The sequence below is a fragment of the Tursiops truncatus genome, chromosome 7, assembly GCF_011762595.2.
Source record: "Tursiops truncatus isolate mTurTru1 chromosome 7, mTurTru1.mat.Y, whole genome shotgun sequence".
Lineage (NCBI taxonomy): Eukaryota > Metazoa > Chordata > Mammalia > Artiodactyla > Delphinidae > Tursiops > Tursiops truncatus.
Window position 1 is genome coordinate 109,317,889 of NC_047040.1, and position 19,789 is coordinate 109,337,677.

A 19,789-nucleotide genomic window follows, 5' to 3' on the forward strand; every position below is an offset into this window, starting at 1 on the left:
TACGAAAAAGAATATTATAGATCTGGCTGAATGTGTAAGCTCAGTCCCCAAATTTAACGAAGATCAAATAAAGCCACCCATAGAACCATTAATCAAGTCCAAGAAAATAGACAGGGTTTGGGGAACCAGCATTCTCCGTTGGAGACAGCCTAAACTCACGCTCTTGCTTTGCCAGGGAAAAAGCTATTGATAAATGATTCGGGCTGATGACTTCGCAAGGCAAAGGCACCTGCTTTTACTTTTTACATGTTCTCTCATTTCAGCTCCTTGGCTCGAGGCTCCCACAAGAGCCCGTTTTGTGTCTGAACTGACGAGATGGTGAATCAAGGAATCCTGCTGCGCCAGGAACCACCCCGTGTTCCACAGAGAGCGCAGTGCTCCCATAATCTACATGGTGGGCTCCATGCAGGGAGCCCTGCAGACACAGCTTAGCTTCCCCAAGGGTCAAGTGAGGAGGGAAGGGCTTTCAAAGGTTTGCTGCATCGGCTGTCAGCTGCAAGCTCCTTTGTTTCGGCAGGGCCAGGAGAGCACTGCCGGAGGCCAAGCTCTCCTAACTCAAGCTCAGGCTCCCACTTTGGTGCCAGTTCCAATCACGGGGGCACGGGGTGGCCAGGAGCTGTGGCTGCCAAGGTTGGACGGCAACCAGAACTTGGGGTGTGGAAGAGGGGTTGTTGAGAGCCTCTGGACGGCACTGTGGGCCACTTTGTTTCTTTCTTTGGGCAGTTCTCTGCTTTTACTCTCACATCTCCCTTGGCCCAGGTACGAAGAAGAAAAGGTTGCCCACCATTCCAGTTCTACAAGGATCAAGGCATCCTCTACTGCTGTCACCCACCCCAGGACAGTGTGCCCTGAGGGGGATTCAGGATAGAGCTAATCAGGGAGGACTCTGTGCTTTGGATGAAAGGGGCCCCTAGCTAGTTAGATGCATACCTCAGGAAGAATTTCAATGACCCCAGATCTTATACCTTCCCGTACATAGAAAAACACTAAAATCATTAACTTGAGATGTCTGTTCCTTGTGATTAGCAGTTGTCTTTTTATGCTAGACTGCATGTTTTTCTCAGCAAAAAAGTTCATATATGTCCTGGCTCCTTCCAGGAGCCTTCTGCTTCCTCTTTGGAGCGGTTCCTCAGAGCTACTGAGAGGCTGTCTCCCAGGCTGTAGTCCTCAGTCAGGTCTCCAAATAAAACTTAACTCACTGCTCTCACGTTGTGTGTTTTTCTCAGTCGACACTGGAACGCCCGCCCTTTACTCTGAGCTAGGCCACCCCGCTCCAGTGCCCACTGCCTCACTTTCTTCCTCAGCTTCCTCCCATCACTGACCTCATAAAGCAACACTCTGCCCAAAGGGCTGCAGTCTGAGCAGACTCAGAGTTGTCCGTGAGGACGCAGTTTAATGCTGAGGCAGGAGATAGATGGGCCCCAGGCTGAACATTTTCTCCCCTGTGGACAGAAACTCCATAAAAGCAGGATGATGGAGGAGGCCGGGTCCTGCCCAGATAAGAGATAAAAGACCACATATTCCTCATTCTCGAAATCAAGGAGACCTCCCCGACTATACATGTGCAGAAAGGCTCCTTGGAGGTCCAAAAGGGGGGGAGGGTGCCACCCCATAGTAGGTGATGTCAACCTTCCCACAGTCCTCTTCACTAGAATCCATCTTGGCTAAGACGTGTACACACAAACAGGGAAGGACCCTGAGATGTACCAAATACGGACTCAGAACCACGCAAAGCAAGATGACTGGTCAAAGGAAACCCAGAAGAAATGCCCCATATAAATGATTCAAACTGCCACGAGGGTGCAACTCTCTCTGAGCCCGCCCGTGTGTCTACCCACACATACCCTTTTTCCTCCTAATAAACACTTTACTGGCTTCATTACTTTCTGTCTCTATGTGGAAATTCATTTCTTCACAGCTGACAGGGCCTTGTCACTGGCCACTGGTCCCTGGTGGTCTGGTGGCTAGGACTCAGTGCCCTCACTGCCGCTGCCTGTCCTCAGTCTCTGGCCGGGAACAGGAATCCTGCTTCGAGCCACTGCAGGCCAAGGCCACTGGAGATCAATGCCACCTCTCGGGACTTCATGCCCTACCTTGGCCAGTTAGGCCCTTGGGCCATGGCTGCGGCAGCATCACACCTACCCTTCTGCAGTGCTTTGCTTGTCAACCTTGCCATGGCATGTTGAATTGTCTCCTTTACCAAACTGGAGGCTCTGTGAGGTCAGTGACCTGCTTCTAGCAGCATCACGGTGGGCAGGGCCCCCCAGCCTGATCCCTCAGTTTCCTTCGCATGTGTGTTACTACCCCAAACGTGTTCTGTGGTGTGGGAGACTGTGCTCACTCTCTTGCTTGCCAGGGGGACTACCTACCATGGCAGGCGGTCATGTTAGGTAGTCAGGCGTACCCAGAGCCGTGTGTCTCACGTGGGGCCCAGGGAGGTCTCTTGGTCACATGAATACACAGGACTTTAGGACCAACAGCGGGTCAATGGCACTAGGAAGTCAAGACCCTGGGACCCTGGACTCTTTAAATACAGAAGGCAGGGAGGAGTTGAGTTACTGCCCTTGGCCTCTGGGTGGAAAGGCTCATGCTGGCGGGGGCGGGGGGGGGGTGGGGGGATGTGGAGGTGTTTGAGCTGCACCTGGATCATCCCGCCATGACGCACTGCTAAGGCCCTTTTCACGGCTGCTCGGGATGGGGCTCTGTCTCTGTTCTGTCCCATTGATTTATTTGCCTGTTTATGACAACACCATCCTGTCTTCAAATTACCGTAGTTTAGAGTAAGTCTTGAAATCAGGGAGTATTTGTTACCTGACTTTGTCCTTCTTTCCAAAATCATTTTGGATATCCTAGGTCCTTTGCTTTTATGCATGAATTTTATAATCAGTTTGTCAATAGGTACACAAATCCTGCTGAGATTTTGATTGGGATTATGTTGGATTAATTTGGAGAGAACAGATATCTGAATGATATTGAGACTTCTGATGCATGAATATGATATATGTCTCCTTTAAATTCTCTCAACGTTTCATACTTTCCAAATCTTTTTGTCAGATTTATCCCCAAGTGCTTAATATTTTCTGATGCTATTATAAGTGGTATTTTAAAAATCTCAATTTATGACTTTGTATTATTAGTATATGGAAGTCAAATTGATTGGTTTTTTTTTTGGTATATTGCTGTTGTGACCTACAAATGTATTAAGCTCACTTCTTATCTAGTAATTAAAAAAAATTCCATTAGATTTTCTACATAGATAATCATGTCATCTGTGAATAGAAATAATTTTACTTCTTCCTTTCCAATCTGAATGCTTTTTTTTTTTTTTTTTTTTCCCATTGTGCTGACTTGAGCCTCCAGTGCAATGTTGATAGAAATAGTGAGAATGAATATCCTTGTCTACTTCCTGATTCAGGGGGAATGTATTCAGTTATTCTCCACTGAATATGATGTTTTTGTAGGATTTTTGTGTATACCTTTTATCAGGTTGAAGAAGCTCCCTTCTTTCTATTCATGCCTTGCTGAGTGGTTCTTTTATTTTTTAATCAGGAATGGATGTTAGATCATTTCAAATGCATCTATTGAGATGAACATATGTTTTTTCTGTTTCAGTTTATTAATATGAAGGTTACATTGGTTGAGTTTTGAAGGCTATACCAATCTTGTATTCCTGGGATAAACCCCACTTGGTCATGATATGTTATTCTTTTTATATATTGTTGGATTTGATTTACTAAAATTTTGTTAAGAATTTTTACATCTATATTCACAAGGGATATTGAGCTCTAGTTGTATTCTCTTCTAATATCTTTTTTCTGGTTTTATTACGTTAGGGTAATGCTGGCTTTATACAATCAATCGGGAAGTACTCCCTTCTCAGTTTTCTGGAATAATTTGTGTAGAACTGGTATTATTTTTTCCTTCAATTTTGGGCAGAAGTTATTAGTGAATCCATCTGGGCCTGGAGTTTTCTCTGTGGAAAAGCTTTAACTACAATTCTCTTTTCTTAATAGATATAAGGGTAAATAAATTATCGAATTCTTTTTGAGTGAACTTTGGTAGTTTGTTTCTTTCAAGAAATTTTTCCATTTCATCTACATTTTCAAATTTATTGGCTAATTTAGAAAATGGCTTTCTGTAACAAATTACCATGGCTTAAAACAACAGAAATGTGTTGTCTCTCAGGTCTGGAGGCTAGGAGTCCAAAATCAAAGTGTCGGCAGGGTTGGTTCCTTGCAGAGGCTCTGAAGGAGAATCTGTGCCATGCCTCTCTCCTAGCTTATGGCGGTTGCTGGCATGCCTGGGCCTTCCTTGACTTATAAGTGCTTTACTTCAATCTCTTCCTTCCACCTACACATGATGTTCTTCCTGTGTGTTTCTCTGTGTCCAAATTCCCCTTTTCTTATAGGGACACTGGTGATTGGATTTAGGGCCCAATCCAATCCATTATGACCTTATCTTAACTTGATTACATCTGCAAAGACCTTATTTCCAATAAGGTCACATTGACAAATATCAGGTAGACAGGACTTTTTGAGAACACTATTCAACCAGCACATCCTTATCACACTTCTATTATCTGTAGACTCTATAGAAATGCCTCTTCTCTCACTCATGATTTTGGTAATTTGCAGCTTCTCTTTCTCTCTGTCTTTTTTCTGATAAGTCTGATTAGACATTTAATAACATTGTTACTTTTTTTCCAAAGGAAATAGCTTTGGTTTCATAGATGTATTTCTATTGATTTTCTGCTATGTTTTTATCTGATAAGTCTGATTAGACATTTAATAACATTGTTACTTTTTTCCCCAAGGAGATGGCTTTGGTTTCATAGATTTATTTCTATTGATTTTCTGCTGTGTTTTTATATTTCTATTATTTCCTTTCTTCTACTTACTTTGGGTTTAATTTTCTCTTGTTTTCTATCACTTCTATCAGTTTTACATTCATGTAATTTCAAGCTCTGGTGTTTGGGGCATAAATGGGTACAATTTTTATGTCCATGTGATGAAATGATGGCTTTATTCTTATGAAATAATCATTTTGACGCATGGTAATATATTTTGCTCTGAAATCTACTTTATCTGATCTTAATATAGCCCCTCCAGCTTTCTTTTGCTTAGTGTTAGCAAGGTTTATCTTTTTTCCATCCTTTTATTTTTAATGTATTTTTCTCTGTATTTAAAACATATTTCTTGTAGGCAGTATATAAGCGGGTATTGCTTTTGCATCTAATCTGCCATTTAACTGTGAATATTTATCCATTTACATTTAATGTGATTATAGATTTTATTGTTTATTATATTTTTTATACATCTTTATTGGAGTATAATTGCTTCACAATGCTGTGTTAGTTTCTGCTGTACAACAGTGCGAATCAGCCATATGCATATATGTATCCCCACATCACCTCCGTCTTAAGCTTCCCTCCCACCCTCCCTATCCCACCCCTCTAGGTCGTAGCAAAGCACTGAGGTGATCTCCTTGTGCTCTGCAGCTGCTTCCCACTAGCTAATCTATTTTACATTGGGTAGTGTATACATGTTGATGCTTCTCTCACTTTGCCCCAGCTTCCCCCTCCCTACCCCACATCCTCAAGTCCATTCTTTATGTCTGCATCTTTATTCCTGTGCTGCTACTAGGTTCATCAGTACCACTTATTTATTTATTTATTTATTTTTTTAGTTCCATATATATGCATTAGCATACGGTATTTGTTTTTCTCTTTCTGAGTTACTTCACTCTGTATGACAGACTCTAGGTCCATCCACCTCACTACAAATAACTCAGTTTCATTTCTTTTTATGGCTGAGTAATATTCAATTGTACATATGTACCACATCTTCTTTATCCATTCATCTGTCAATGGACATTTAGGTTGGTTCCATGTCCTGGCTATTGTAAATGGTACTGCAATGAACATTGGGGTACATGTCTCTTTTTGAATTATGGTTTTCTCAGGGTATATGCCCAGTAGAGGGATTGCTGGGTCACATGGTAGTTCTATTTTTAGTTTTTTAAGGAACCTCCCTACTGTTCTCCATAGTGGCTGTATTAATTTACATTCCCACCAACAGTGCAGGAGGGTTCCCTTTTCACCACACCCTCTCCAGCATTTATTGTTTTTAGATTTTTTGATGATGGCCATTCTGACCAGTGTGAGGTGATACCTCATTGTAGTTTTTTTTTTATTTTTATTTTTTGCGGTATGGGGGCCTCTCACTGCTGTGGCCTCTCCCGTTGCGGAGCACAGGCTCCGGATGCACAGGCTCAGCGGCCATGGCTCACGGGCCCGGCTGCTCCGCGGCATGTGGGATCTTCCTGGACCGGGGCACAAACCCGTGTTCCCTGCATCGGCAGGCGGACTCTCAATCACTGCGCACCAGGGAAGCCCTCATTGTAGTTTTGATTTGCATTTCTCTAATGATTAGTGATGTTGAGCATCTTTTCATGTGCCTCTTGGCCATCTGTATGTCTTTTTTGGAGAAATGTCTACTTAGGTCTTCTGCCCATTTTCGGATTGGGTTGTTTGTTTTATTGATATTGAGCTGCATGAGCTGCTTGTATATTTTGGAGATTAATCCTTTGTCAGTTGCTTCATTTGCAAATATTTTCTCTCATTCTGAGGGTTGTCTTTTCATCTTGTTTATGGTTTCCTTTGCTGTGCAAAAGTTTTTCAGTTTAATTAAGTCGCAGTTTTATGCATAAAATCTGCTTAAAATCTACCTGCAGGAGCTACATGGAGAAATTCCGATTCACATCCTCTTCAATTTGTCCCATCAGAAATATGCTCTCATCTTCCAAAACCCTTGAAACTCTAATTTTGCTACTTGAAAGTCAGAGCATAATTTTTCTATTGAGATTTAAATTTTTCTTTTACCTTTAGTGCAATTAATTTGTCAATGAGTCATGACAAATTCCAATTAGTGGTTTCACTACATGAGTAAAAATGATCACTTTTGTAAATGTTTTATTTACACACTGTAAATATATTTATCTGCTTACTTCCAGTGCACACAAATAGTGCATCATATTTAGGGATGTTGAAAGATCGAATGAGGAATTCCCCAGCAGTTCAGTGGTTGAGACTCTGTGATTCCACTGCAGGGGGCATGGGTTCGATCCCTGGTCGGGGAACTAAGATCCCACAAACTGAGCGGCAAAAAAAAAAAAAAAAAAAAAGCATTGGATTTTGAATAGGACACATTAGCTTTTTGGAATCCAGCCATGTCAACCAAGCTCCCCTTTCCTCTTAACCCCCATTTTGTAAACATTAAATAAGATATGTGAAGTACTAGCAAACACTTAGTAGGTGTTAATAACCCTCACTAACCCACCTCTTCCCATCCTCCCTGGAACCTGTCTATTCTCCCCCATTTTATGTAGTTTATTCTAACTGAAATAAGCTGTGACCATCAGGGTCATTTCTGAAATATGTTAAAATCCCTTTATGGGGTGAGCATTGGGTAGGTAGATTAACAATGACTTGTGGTCAGTCCTTTGGGCTGCATTTTGCCATATGGAGTTGTTTTGCTTCAGGGAATACATTTTTCCTAGTGGTGGATCTGAGTCACCAGCACATTTATGGAGTTATAGCTCCTTAGGGTAGCAAAGATCTCAAGGGAGCCAAGAGATGGTACAGCTCTGGCTCCCTATAGAGAAAGGGCTGAGTTGGCAGAGCCTGGGGAGGGAAGGCAACTGGAATGGGGTCACGGCGCTGGTTGTGCGAACGCTGGATTTAGCGTTCCTGTCTCCTGGTTTCTGATGCTGTGCTTTTTCTTCTGCTGTGAGGAGTTCCACCCTTGCAGAGAAGTGTTTCACACAAGTGACAGGGATTATTAGAATCATCTGAGTTTCCTCTGGACTGTGACTCAAGTCGTGGGGGACTCAAAATGCTTTTAGCATCATCTCAATTCTGTTGGCAGCAAAGAGAACAAACAGAATCACCCAATTGTGTCCATTCTCTTCTCACGTGTGAGACAAAGCCTGCCAAGTTAAATTACGCCCTTAGTCCCTGCTGCTATGAATTCATAGTTCAATGTCTCCTTTCCCCTTCATTAAAAAAAAAAAAACCCAAAAACCCCCACATGTTCTCTATTAACAAAAATGTAAAAGCCAGAGAATTAGAAAGAGGAATTTTAAAATTCCCGTAGTCCCTCCTGCCAAAGACTATCACAGTGAACATTTTGGGATACTTTTCGGAATTAAAAAAAAAAAATCTAGTTATGATTTTATTGCTTTCTGCTTTTCATATAAAATTTCACATTCTGCACTTTTTTCTACATTAAAACAGAAGTCTTTTCCATAGTTATTATAACTTCATAAAAATAATTTTAGTGGCCGCAGCGTGTCTTATTCAGGCCATTTAGTAGGTTACTTAACTGATTGGACATTTAGCTTTGAATGTAACTGAACTCTAGAACTGAAATTAATAGAAAAAGTTTTAGTATATTTGATACTGTTTTCAATCGTAAAACAATACATGAACATTATAAAAACATAGACAAAGAGAAAGGCTCAAATCCAAGAGAACAGAAAATAAAAAGCAAAATTCTTCACCTGGCCTATTTCAGCACACACTTTGTAGCCCATCACCCTCTTTTAACCACTTATGATTTTTGTTTCTCTGGAAATTTCCTCTCCGACTCTAAATAAGGGTTGTCAAGCATTCTAAACCTTTTCCTAGTAATTTAGTCCGAGTATTGATTAACAGCAAAAGTTATGTCCAACTAGCAAAGTACCCTACTAAATTGCCTAGATAAGTATTATGCAGCCACTAAAGTTATTTTTAGAAATGCTTTCTAATAAACCAAGCATGCTTCTCTTCTTGATTTGTCAACTAAAAAGCATATACCTAGTCTTCAGTGTTACACTGAGGAATTTAGCTCACTTCAAGTATCCTGTACTCACCTTTGCCTCCTCTCATTTTTTAATATTTATATTTATTACCTGAGATATACTTGTTATTCTGGTAAATTCAATTGATGGGCTTATACCTCTATTTCTTGGGCCATCCACTCTGGGAGGATGACTCCTCTCTCACACTTGAGGGAAAAGCTGACACCCCTCTGCTTCTTCCCATCTTCTTGTCCTCTGTCCCACTCTCAATTTCTTCAGGTATTCCACTTCTTCACATGACAGGTTGATAACATTTACATTTTGTTAAGCTTTCAGTGAGGTTGCTCCTGACCTGAGATTGTTTTTGGAGCTGTGGTGACCGGAGTTGCACTAAAATGAAAAATCCAGGAGTCGAAGGACCAATACTGTGCATTTATTTATTTATTTATTTATTTATTTTTGCGGTACGCGGGCCTCTCACTGTTGTGGCCTCTCCCGTTGCGCAGCACAGGCTCCGGACGCACAGGCCCAGCGGCCATGGATCACAGGCCCAGCCGCTCCGCGGCATGTGGGATCTTCCCTGACTGGGGCACGAACCCGCGTCCCCTGCATCGGCAGGCGGACTCTCAACCACTGCGCCACCAGGAAAGCCCAATGCTATGCATTTAAAGAGAAGGTGGGGCCTGAGCAAGCCCTCTCCATGACTGCGTCCCCTGAGGTGTGTTTGCCCATCACGATGGGTCCAAGAGCAAGAGGGGGCAGTGGGTGGACAGTGGCTGTGTTCTCCGCTGCCTGTCATGTGGGACTCTCACGCTGGTTGGAGGAAATGTCATTCGCACTGGGATAAGGAAAACACTGGCAGCGGCTCCCTTCCGCCTGCCTTCCCTCCCTGCCGGAGCAGAGGGTCCCTCCTTCTCAGGGGGCTGTGCACATGGGCTGGAGGCGTCCTCTGACCTGGCTGCTCCGCGGGCTGGCTGTTATCTGCCCAGGGGAGAGGCTCAGGGTTGGAGATCCGCAGCACCCTGGTCTGGAGACCAGAAGAGTAACGCCTCCCTCTGACAGCTCACATGGGGGATGTGTGTGGGACGTGTCCGGGGTGAAGCCTGGCAAAAAGTTGGGGCTCCTTGTGAGCAGAGCCTTCCCTTCGGCCAGTCCTGGCTCCCACCAGGCCACAGGGGCGTCCAAGGCTGCTGTCACTGCTCCAGGCCCTGGGATACGGCCGTGATCAGAAGAGAGAAGACCCCCTCTCCTTAGGGTGCTGGGAGTCCTTAAAGGAAGGCAGACAAGAAGCAAAATCAATGCCATCAATTGTGTGGACTCTTAGAAGGTGGTGAGTGTGATGCAGAGAAGGTCTGGGAAAGCCGGGGTTGGGCGGCCTGGATCCTGCCGTCCCCAGGGCTCCCACCTCCCCGCTTTCCCAATCCCTCTCTCCTGCATCCGTGCCTCTTCTATTTCCTAATCTTCCCAAGCCCTGCACACGATGCTCCTGGCACTGTCCCGGGGGAGCGATGCTCAGACCGTGGCAATGAGAGGGAGGGAGCGATCGCTGAGCCCTTGTTGGGTGCTGCTGGGCAGGGATGGGGGAGGGAGAGGAGAGGAGGAACGCTGGGCTCCCGCACGAAGGTCTTCCGGAGGGTGACGACGGCAAACCCCTGGCCTCCAGGAAGGTTCCCCTGTGGGTCAGACGACCCTTTCCTCCCTGGTGGGTGCTAGCCATGGAGAAAGGGTTAGCTGGGGCAGGTCGCCGTGCAGCCGGGGCATGTGCGCTTGCCACCCTCCAGCCTCTCGGCGTTGCTGGGAAGCTGCCGGCACAGGCCTCCCCCGCCACCAGCTTTGTCACTTTAGTCCTCAAATAACCCAGCAAGCCTGGTTGGTGTGGCAGCAAATCCATGTTCCTCCGGTTGCTGTGCCTGGCGCGAGGCTGCTCAGACATTCCGTAGGCGCCAACTGAAGGTGCCAGGCCCTATGGTGAGACCCCGCGCTGCACGCCCCCTGCACAGAGGCCGGTGGTTATAACTGGCACCCCTCATTCCTCACCACCACAGAGGAGACAAGCGTGGGCGCGGGCTCGGAGCACGCCAGGGGAAGATGGGGGGTGGGGACAAGAGGCCACCGGGCAGGGCAGCGTGGTGCCTGCTGGGGGAGCACAGAGCGGGGCCCCGGCACCCGGGCTGGTGGGAATCGGGCTGTTTCCAGGCCAGCTGGGGATGTCTTTTCATTATTCTTTCTCTCAAAATGGAATTATCTTTCGAAATCAATTTTGACAGGCAGCCCAGGCATCTTGCCTGGGCCGTCTGGAGAAACTGGTTTCCTTGCCTACACATACGTTCCTTTCCTTCCAAAGGAAGATGGAGGTAACATTCTGCTGGTTTGGAAGAAAGTGGGAGAGGAGGGAGGAAGGCAAGTAGGTGAATTCAGAAGACGGGACAGGAAAAGGGGGGGCAGGGGAAGCTGCCATGAAAGCAAGGGGCCGGCAAGCCCGAGGCCAGCACCTTTGCAGCTGGAACTGCAGACCCGCGGTGCTGAGCGCTGGCCCACTTAGCTCTGATTGCAGGGCATCCTGGCCTCCAGGGCCGCCCCGGACAGTGAGTCTGTGGACCCCCAGGAGCCCCTGGGGCGCAGCGCACAGCACAGGCGTCATTGTGAAAACCAGAAGAAAAGTCAAGGTGGAAACCACGGGAAGAGAGCAAAGGGCAGAGAGAGGAAGAGAGTGATGGGCGTTCGATGGGGGAGGGAGGGGTGGTCATGGACAGCAGTCGAGGGACTACAAGCCAGACAGCAGGATCCCAGGCCCGATTGCCACTGCCGTGCTCAGTTTCCCCATTTGAGAGAGCTAGCTGGGGGGGACCCTTCCCGCCCTTGCTTGGGTGGTCCAGGCAGCAGAGGCTCTGCACTGTCCCTGTCACCCTCTATGGCTGTGTGCCCTCCGTCTGCAACAAGGACAGCTGTAGCCACCTGCTCTCGCCGTTCTCACTGGGGTTGCTCTGCATAAGCCTCCAGGCCAGGGGGGCTCCTCTCTGCCAGGTGGGCAGCCCCGAAGCTAGAGCTTCTCCTCTGTGGAGGTGCCCAGAGTGGACCAAACCCCCTGCCCCGGCAGGGCCAGGAGCTGGGAAGCACGACGTGGGCAAGTTATTTACAAAAACAGCAGTGCCACCCTTGCTGGGTCTTGAAGCAAAAATGAGGAAAGTCCTGCCCATGTCCCACATCTGGTGAAGATAGTCCACTGAGTGCTCAGCACAGCGCTGAGCTGTGGACTTCCCAAGGGGAGAGCTAGCACCCCAGTGACCACAAGCTGCCGTGTGTCCGGGGCTGACAGACAGCCCACCCCTTAGTTACGGAGCCCTGAGTAGGGGCTGGGCCGGGGAGACACGTCCAGCCCCTCGATTGCCTGCTGGCTCCGGCCTCTGGCTCCTACTGTCCCACAGTCACCTGTGCTCAGCACGAGCCAGCCACGCTTTGCCCTCTGGGCACACCAGCCAGCCGCTGAGCTCCAACTGCATGGTCCTGGAGGATGGCGGCTTAGGGGGGTGAGGATGACGTGGGCGGATAAGGACGGCTCTGCTGGCCAACGGTTGGGCAGAATGAAGCACACGGGCCTGTGGGGTCAGATAGGAGGGTGTCCAGGTGCGCAGGGCAGAGCGGGACATGAAAGAAATGGGACTGTCACGGGCAAGGGGGACACTGGAACAGCAGGTGCAGAGGCTGGAGGTGAGACAGAGCGAGGCAGAGTTCCGTGGTTGTAGAGTCTGGGGAGAGGACGGATGAGCTGGCAGGGAAGGCGGGGCTCACATCCCAAAGGCAGGGTGGGCGAGCCCGGGGATCTGACTCAGCGCACCGCATGGGGTGGGCCCGGGGGGCGTGTGCCTGGATGGTAGGCTCTGGAGCTGCTCCATCCTGGCCCGGTCCCCAGGCCACCTTCAGCTCAGAAGAGAGTGTCTGCCCCTTGCCGACCCCCACGGGGCTCCTCCATGTGTGTGCATTGAGCTGCCTGTCACCATCTGTGCCATCCCCACCCCCCTGGGCTGTGAGTCCCTCTGAATTCCCCCCGCACCTGGCACAGTGGCCCCTCTGATGTGTGTGTGCTGAATGGATCCGCACAGCCATCAAAAACTAAAAACTTTAGGGAAACGTTTCCAAAAGGCAAGAAGGGGCTTCTTTTTTATCCCCCAATCCACTTTTTTTTTTTTTTTAATAAATTTACTTATTTATTTATTTTTGGCTGAGTTGGGTCTTCGTGGCTGCGCACAGGCTTTCTCTAGTTGCAGCGAGCGGGGGCTACTCTTCGTTGTGGTGCACGGGCTCTAGGCACATGGGCTTCAATAGCTGAGGCTCGCGGGCTCTAGAGTTCAGGCTCAGTAGCTGTGGCTCACGGGCTTAGTTGCTCCGCGGCATGTGGGATCTTCCCGGACCAGGTCTTGAACCAGTGTCCCCTGCATTGGCAGGCGGATTCTTAACCACTGCGCCACCAGAGAAGCCCTGTTTTTAATTTTACTTTTTTAATTTAATTAATTTATTTTTTAAAATTTATGTATTTATTTATTTGACTGTGATGGGCACGTGCAGCACATGGGATCTTCGCTGCGCCATGGGGGCTCTTAGCTGTGGTGCGCAGGCTTCTCTAGTTGCTGCGCGGACTTAGTTGCCCCGCCACCTGTGGGATCTTAGTTCCCCGACCAGAGATCGAACTCGCATCCCCTGCATTGGAAGGCAGATTCTTAACCACTGGATCACCAGGGAAGTCCCAAAGGGGCTTCTTTTAAGCAAGGAAAATGGAACTTACACAGAATTCTGTCTCCTCTCAAAATTTTATTTAAATGACAAGGAAAGGAGTAAAAAGAGCATAAATTCCCAAGAACAAGAAGAGGCCAGGAAGGACACGCTCCTAGGCAAGAGGAGTCTGGCACACTTTGGAAGCCTGCACGTGGATGGAGAAGGGGTAAGTGGTTTTGCAGACCCGAGGAAGCTGAAAGCTGACCATCTGTTATTGGTACAAAACCCCAGAAAAGCTCTAGAGTTGAAGGAGGGGATTTGGGAGGGACTGGAAACAAGAGAACTGGATGAAAGTTTAAGGAAAGCCACCCCCATTCGAGGCCTGATAGTGGCCCACCTTGACCGTCCCTTGACCTGGGTCTGCACTGCTCCTATCCCAGAGGGACGGGCTGTGGTTTCTGTGCCCGTGGAGATCTGGGAAGTAAGGCTGAGTGTGGTGAAGTCACCAGAACCTGGTGAAATCTGGGTTGTGGAAGCCAGATTCCTGTCATCAGGCCCAGGGCAGCCACGGGGAGGTAAGCAAAAACTGGAGGAGAGCGCCCAGGGCTGCCCTGGGGCAGGGACGCTCTGCCCCTGAGAACTCCCTGGTAGCCGAAGCAGCTGTTGGTTGAGGCCTGCACTTTTCCTGGACCGCAGACGGCTTAATCCAGAGGAGTGAGACACGGGCGGGCCCCTTTGCTTTTACCTCTGCACACAGCTGACTGCCAGAGCGTTTCAGCCGCCTGGCTTGGCAGCAGCCGCTAAGTTGGTTCTGCGAAAGTGCAGAACACTGACGTTCTTGTGGGATTTTTCAGTAGAGATAAGCATTTGCCGAGATTGACTGCGAAGTAAACTCAGCATTCTCTCAGCTTTACCGCGGCCACGGCCCTCAGACCCAGTCAGTCCACGGCTCCCGCCAGGCAGAATCCGGGTCTGTGCGTGCAGCCACCCCCTCGAAGCAGCATCTCACGTAAGACGACAAGGTGGGCAGCGTGGAGCTGGCGAGAAGAGGAAAACCGGGCACGTCCTTGAGAGCTCACCTGGCCAGCTGCCCCTTTGGGGAGGCTCAGATGCAAATGTGGTTTCACTGTTTCCAAGGCCAGGAGAGCTCAGGGTATGGGGGAGGGGAGAGCACCTGCGGTGGCTCCGGGATGGTCTGGCTCCCAGGGTCCAGTGGGGGCTCCCTGCACATGCCCATGACCCCATGGATAATGTCCGGAGAAAAGAAATAGGATCTCTTAGGTGTTAAGTGGATCAGGGAGAACCATCCCCATCCTTCTAGACGCTCAGGTTGGAAGTCTCGGGCCATCTTGCCCCCTCTCCTCTGATCTCCCATATCTGCAAGTGCATCCAGAATCGGACCTCTCCTCCCACCTCCCGCATTCGCCCTGGTCCACGTGTCCCGCCACTCCGGCTAAGGTGACCGCCATGGCTGCCCACGCGGCTGTGCTGCTTTCACTCTGTCCCCTGTGGTCTAAACCTGGCACAGAGGCTGGAGTGACGCTGTTCCACCTGAGCCACATCGGGGCCCTCTTCTGCTCCCACTTCCTGAGCGAGACCCAAGGTCCTCAAACATGTGAAGACGGCCCTACTGGCCCTCCCTGAAGCCTGGCCCCAGCCTCAGGCCCACCTGCTCACGGTGTCCCAGGGCCTCTGCCCTGGTGGCCCTCTGCCGCGGACATCCACATGCTTGCTTCCTTCTCCCTTTGGGCCTCAGGAGGCACCAGGGGCATCTGCGCCGTTGCCCACCCTGCTTGCCCTCCCCGTCACCCACCCTGTGTGTTTTTCTCCACTGCACTTGCCATTAGCTGGCCCGGCTTATGTTCATTTGCCTGTTGGCGTTTTCGAGTCTCCCCGCACGGGAACGAGAACAGCACATGAACGAGGACTTGGTTTGTTCAGTCAGCTACTCTATCCCCAGTGCCTGTGCCCCACATACCCTGGCCCTGCGGGTCCCCACTGAGCACTCGCTGTGGGCCACTCTGCAGGCTTCCACACTAGTCCACGTGGCAGCCCTGTGAGGTCGCCTATAGCTTTGCAGCTTTACAGTCAAGGCTGAAGGGAGGCCCAGCCATGCGGCCAGAAAGGCCCCCCCGCCACGTGCCGTTCCTGATTCAAGCCTGGGTTCTGGTTCCTCGGCCAAGCTTCTTAAGCTCTCTCAGCCTCAGTGTTCTCATCTGTAAAATGGGGCTGTAACCCACTTCCCTCAGTAATAGCAGTGCTAACGGGTGGCCTCAAAAGAGGATGGGGCAGTGGGGTCAGCATTCCTTCCTCAGTCCTCAAGGGCCACTGCCCAGGGGGGTTTCTCTTTTGGATTCTGGAGGAACGTTCCCCTGAGCTCTGGGCTCTGGGCGGCTTGACACTCTGCCTTGTAAGTAGCCCTGAACATACCCACCCGTTCACGAATTCGGAGGTGGGTGGACTGTGCACAGTCCATTTCCTACAGGCTCAGAGCTGACCTGCGTTACCTCCGCAGCTCACAGCTGGCAGGGAAGTGAGAGTGAGGAGCTGGCATCTCCATCACGTGCCCTGTGTGGCTGGCTGACGTCTCCACTTGGCACCTTGGTTTGACCAGCGGAGGACCAGGGGCCAGTGCTAGGGCCTCCCCTGTCCCCTTTGGCCTGCTGGGGAGCTGGGATCCAGGTTCCACTTCCTTCCCGGGGATGGACTGCTTTCCTTGCCCTGCTTAGTGGGGAGGGTCAGAGCCACAGCACTTTACTCAGGAGCGCCCCCCGCACCCCAGGGCATGGAGAGGCTGGCCTTTTGAGAACCTCTATCCTTCCCAAACCGCACTGCATGTTCAGACCGTCCTATCTTAGAGGGGACGGTGAGAACAAAGAGCTCCTGAGCTTCTGCTGACTTAGCTGGCGGGACAGGTCCAGAGTGTCTGCCTGGGAAAAGCAGGGGGCGCTCCACGTTCCGCCGTCTGCCTGTGCTGGCTGGGCTCGGCTGCTTCTTACATGGCACCCCCCCCCCCACTCCGCCCACCGCTGCTGTGTACGTGGTGGGACGTTCCACAGCCAGACTGAGCGGGTGTGGCTGGGCGCATTCCCCAAGAGGGGCCGCCCGCCTCCTTTGCTCATCATGGAAGGGACCCCTGTTCTGTCTGTGGGATGAATGCGGCCCTGGCCTCTGAGCGTCGTAGAAGTTGTTCTGAAATCATGTGGCTTGGGTAAGGGGGGCCTTTTGGCTCCTTTGTCCAGAGCAAGACGTTATTGATTAGAGTGCCACTGGACTGGAAATCTACTACCTGGAAAACGGACGCAGACACTTCCTGTGTCACCTCATCAAACATCCATCTACTGTCGGCCCATGGGCTCTGTTCCTTAGAGCCTTGTGACACCTGAGAGCATCTTGCAAAGATCCAGGACACCACAGATATGTTTCAGAAAGACTGGAGAAGTGCTAAAAGGGGCAAGTCCAGGCCAGGGAGCCCTGAGCAGCCCAGGGGAACAGGGAAGTAGGGAGGGCGTGGAATCGGGCTCTAGACCAGGCTTTGTTGGGGCCAGACTCTTAAGGTGTTTTCTCATAGCCTTGCAGCTGGCCACTCTGGTCCTGCGTCTCTTGCTGAGCTCTGGAAGAGGCCATAGTCAATGAGAGAGACAGAGAAACAGAGGGGCAGGTACTGTGCCACGTGCTGGAGGCTGTGATGGGAGATCCAGAGTGGAGAGCTGCAAGACGATGCGGGTTGGGCTGCCCACCCCAGTCTCGGGGAGAGCTGGGAGGAGCAGGCCAGGGAGGCTTCCCCGAGGAGTTGACAGCTGAGCATGAGCTGGAGCATGACCATGGGTTAGCCCAGCCCAGAGAGGCAGGCAGCAGTGGTGCAGAGCCCAGACAGAGGGAAGATGGGGGCAAAGCCTGGAAGTGCAGTCAGCATGTGTGCGTGTGTGTGTGTGTGTGCTCTGGGCAATGAAGAAGGGTGGAATGGAGTTGAGGTGGGAGGAGTCACACAGGGGCTGGAGAAGGGTGTCAGTGAGTTTGGACTTTATACTGCAGACAGAGGGGGGCATTGTAGGGGTTCAAGCTGGGCGTGGTAAGGTCAGATTTGAATGTGACACAGTGAGGAGTGTGTGAAAACCCAGAAGGAGGCTATGGCAGCAGCCTCAGCCAGATGGGATGAGGTCCTTGGCTGGACACTGAAGGCAATCAGTGTTCTTTGCAGCAGCCGTGGGAATAGAGGACACCAGAAGTGTCCCAGTGGAATCCTCCTGGGGCGATCCTCCCTGGTGGGGCCTGGTAGAGGCTCTGGGACTGTCAGCTTAGAGCATTCCCACGCTGCTGCAAGCCTGGCAGGCAGAGTGCTTAAATATTTATTACAAACATAAACTGATTTTGGAGAACTAAATTCTCAAAAAGGAAAATGAAAGGGAAGGGAAGGTGGGACCTCTGAATGCCAATTTGAAGCACCCGGCCTCTGCATATTTCATTAACCCCTCAGAGTGCTGAGGGACCAGATTTTCAGGATGTGAGGATGTCTGGCTATTCACACTCTGATGCTCCCTGTGGCAGCAGCTCATTATTCTGGGGCTGTGTGAGGAAGGTCAGATGCAAAGATGCTTGAGAAAAGGAAGAGTGAATGAAATCATAATGGGCAGGGGAGGACTTTTGTTGAGCCACTGAAGGAATAATAGATACGAGAAACTAGCTGAGAATCGAAATGAACATCAGGAAAAGGTAATGGGGTGTTTAGAAAGAGCACTGACTGTGGACTCAGCCAGATCTTCATCTTTTTACTACTCTGAGAACTTGAGAAAATGTCTCAATGTCTCTGGACTCGTGGAGTACAAGTAATATGATCTACAATCACCATTGCTATCATCTTTATGGCCATCATTATTATCATTACTTTTATATTCATCATCCATTACCATCACTACCAACATCATCATCATTACCATCACTATCCATCATTATCACTGTCATCACCACCATCATCATCATCATCACCATCATCATTATCATCACCATCATCATCATCACCACCATCATCATCATCATCATCACCATCACCATCATCATCATCATCATTATCATCACCATCACCATCATCATCAACATCACCATCATCATTATCATCACCATCACCATCATATCATCACCACCATCATCATCACCATCACCATCATCATCACCATTATCATCATCATCACCATCACCATCACCATCATCATTATCATCACCACCACCATTGTCACCATCATCATCACCATCATCACCAACATCACCATCATCATCATCATCACCTTCATTATTATCATCATCACCACCACCATCGTCACCATCATCACCACCACCATCACCATCATCACCATCACCATGATCATCACCATCACCATCATCATTATCATCACCATCACTATCATCATCGTCACCATCATCATTATCATCATCACCACCACCATCGTCACCATCACCATCATCACCACCACCAACACCATCATCATCATCACCATCATCACCATCACCATTATTACCACCAGCAACGTTGTTGTCATTACCACTGTCATCATCGTGACCATCACCGTCATCACCCCGTTATCACCACAATAATCATTACCACCATCACTATCTTCCCCATCACCATCATCACTGTCATTATCACAATTACCATTATCGTCATCATCATTACTACCATTACCATCCCCATCATTACCATCATTATCATCATCACTGTCACCTTCATCATCATGACCAGCACTATCACCATCATCACTATCATTATCACCATCACCATCAACATCACTATGATTATCCATGATTATCGCCATCATCATTATTACAGTTTTCAACACTTTGACCAGTTACTGTGTGCCCCACCCACGAACTGATCTATTTCTCAAAACAACTGTTTCACTATAGACTGTTGTCTACATGTCCCATTGCACAGTTTAGGAAACTGAGGTGTGACAAATAGGCTTAAGTTGACCAAGAGCCTGTAAGTGGCAGAGTGGTTCTGCCTGACAGCATAGGCGTCTCCTGGGTCGAGTGTTGCTGTGAGCACTAACTATGGTGACGTTTGTACATTGCTGGTGAGAAGTAGGTCCCATCACCTGGGGCTTCTTGTTGCATGTGTCTTTGTTGGTGAAGAGCAGTCGTGCCATGGCCTGGTCCAGGGGTGGTAGGTCAGGTTTTGCCCTGGTAAGCATAAACAAAATCCAAAGACATTTTGGGGGTCCTCCTGTGTGCTGAGCAATGTGCCAGG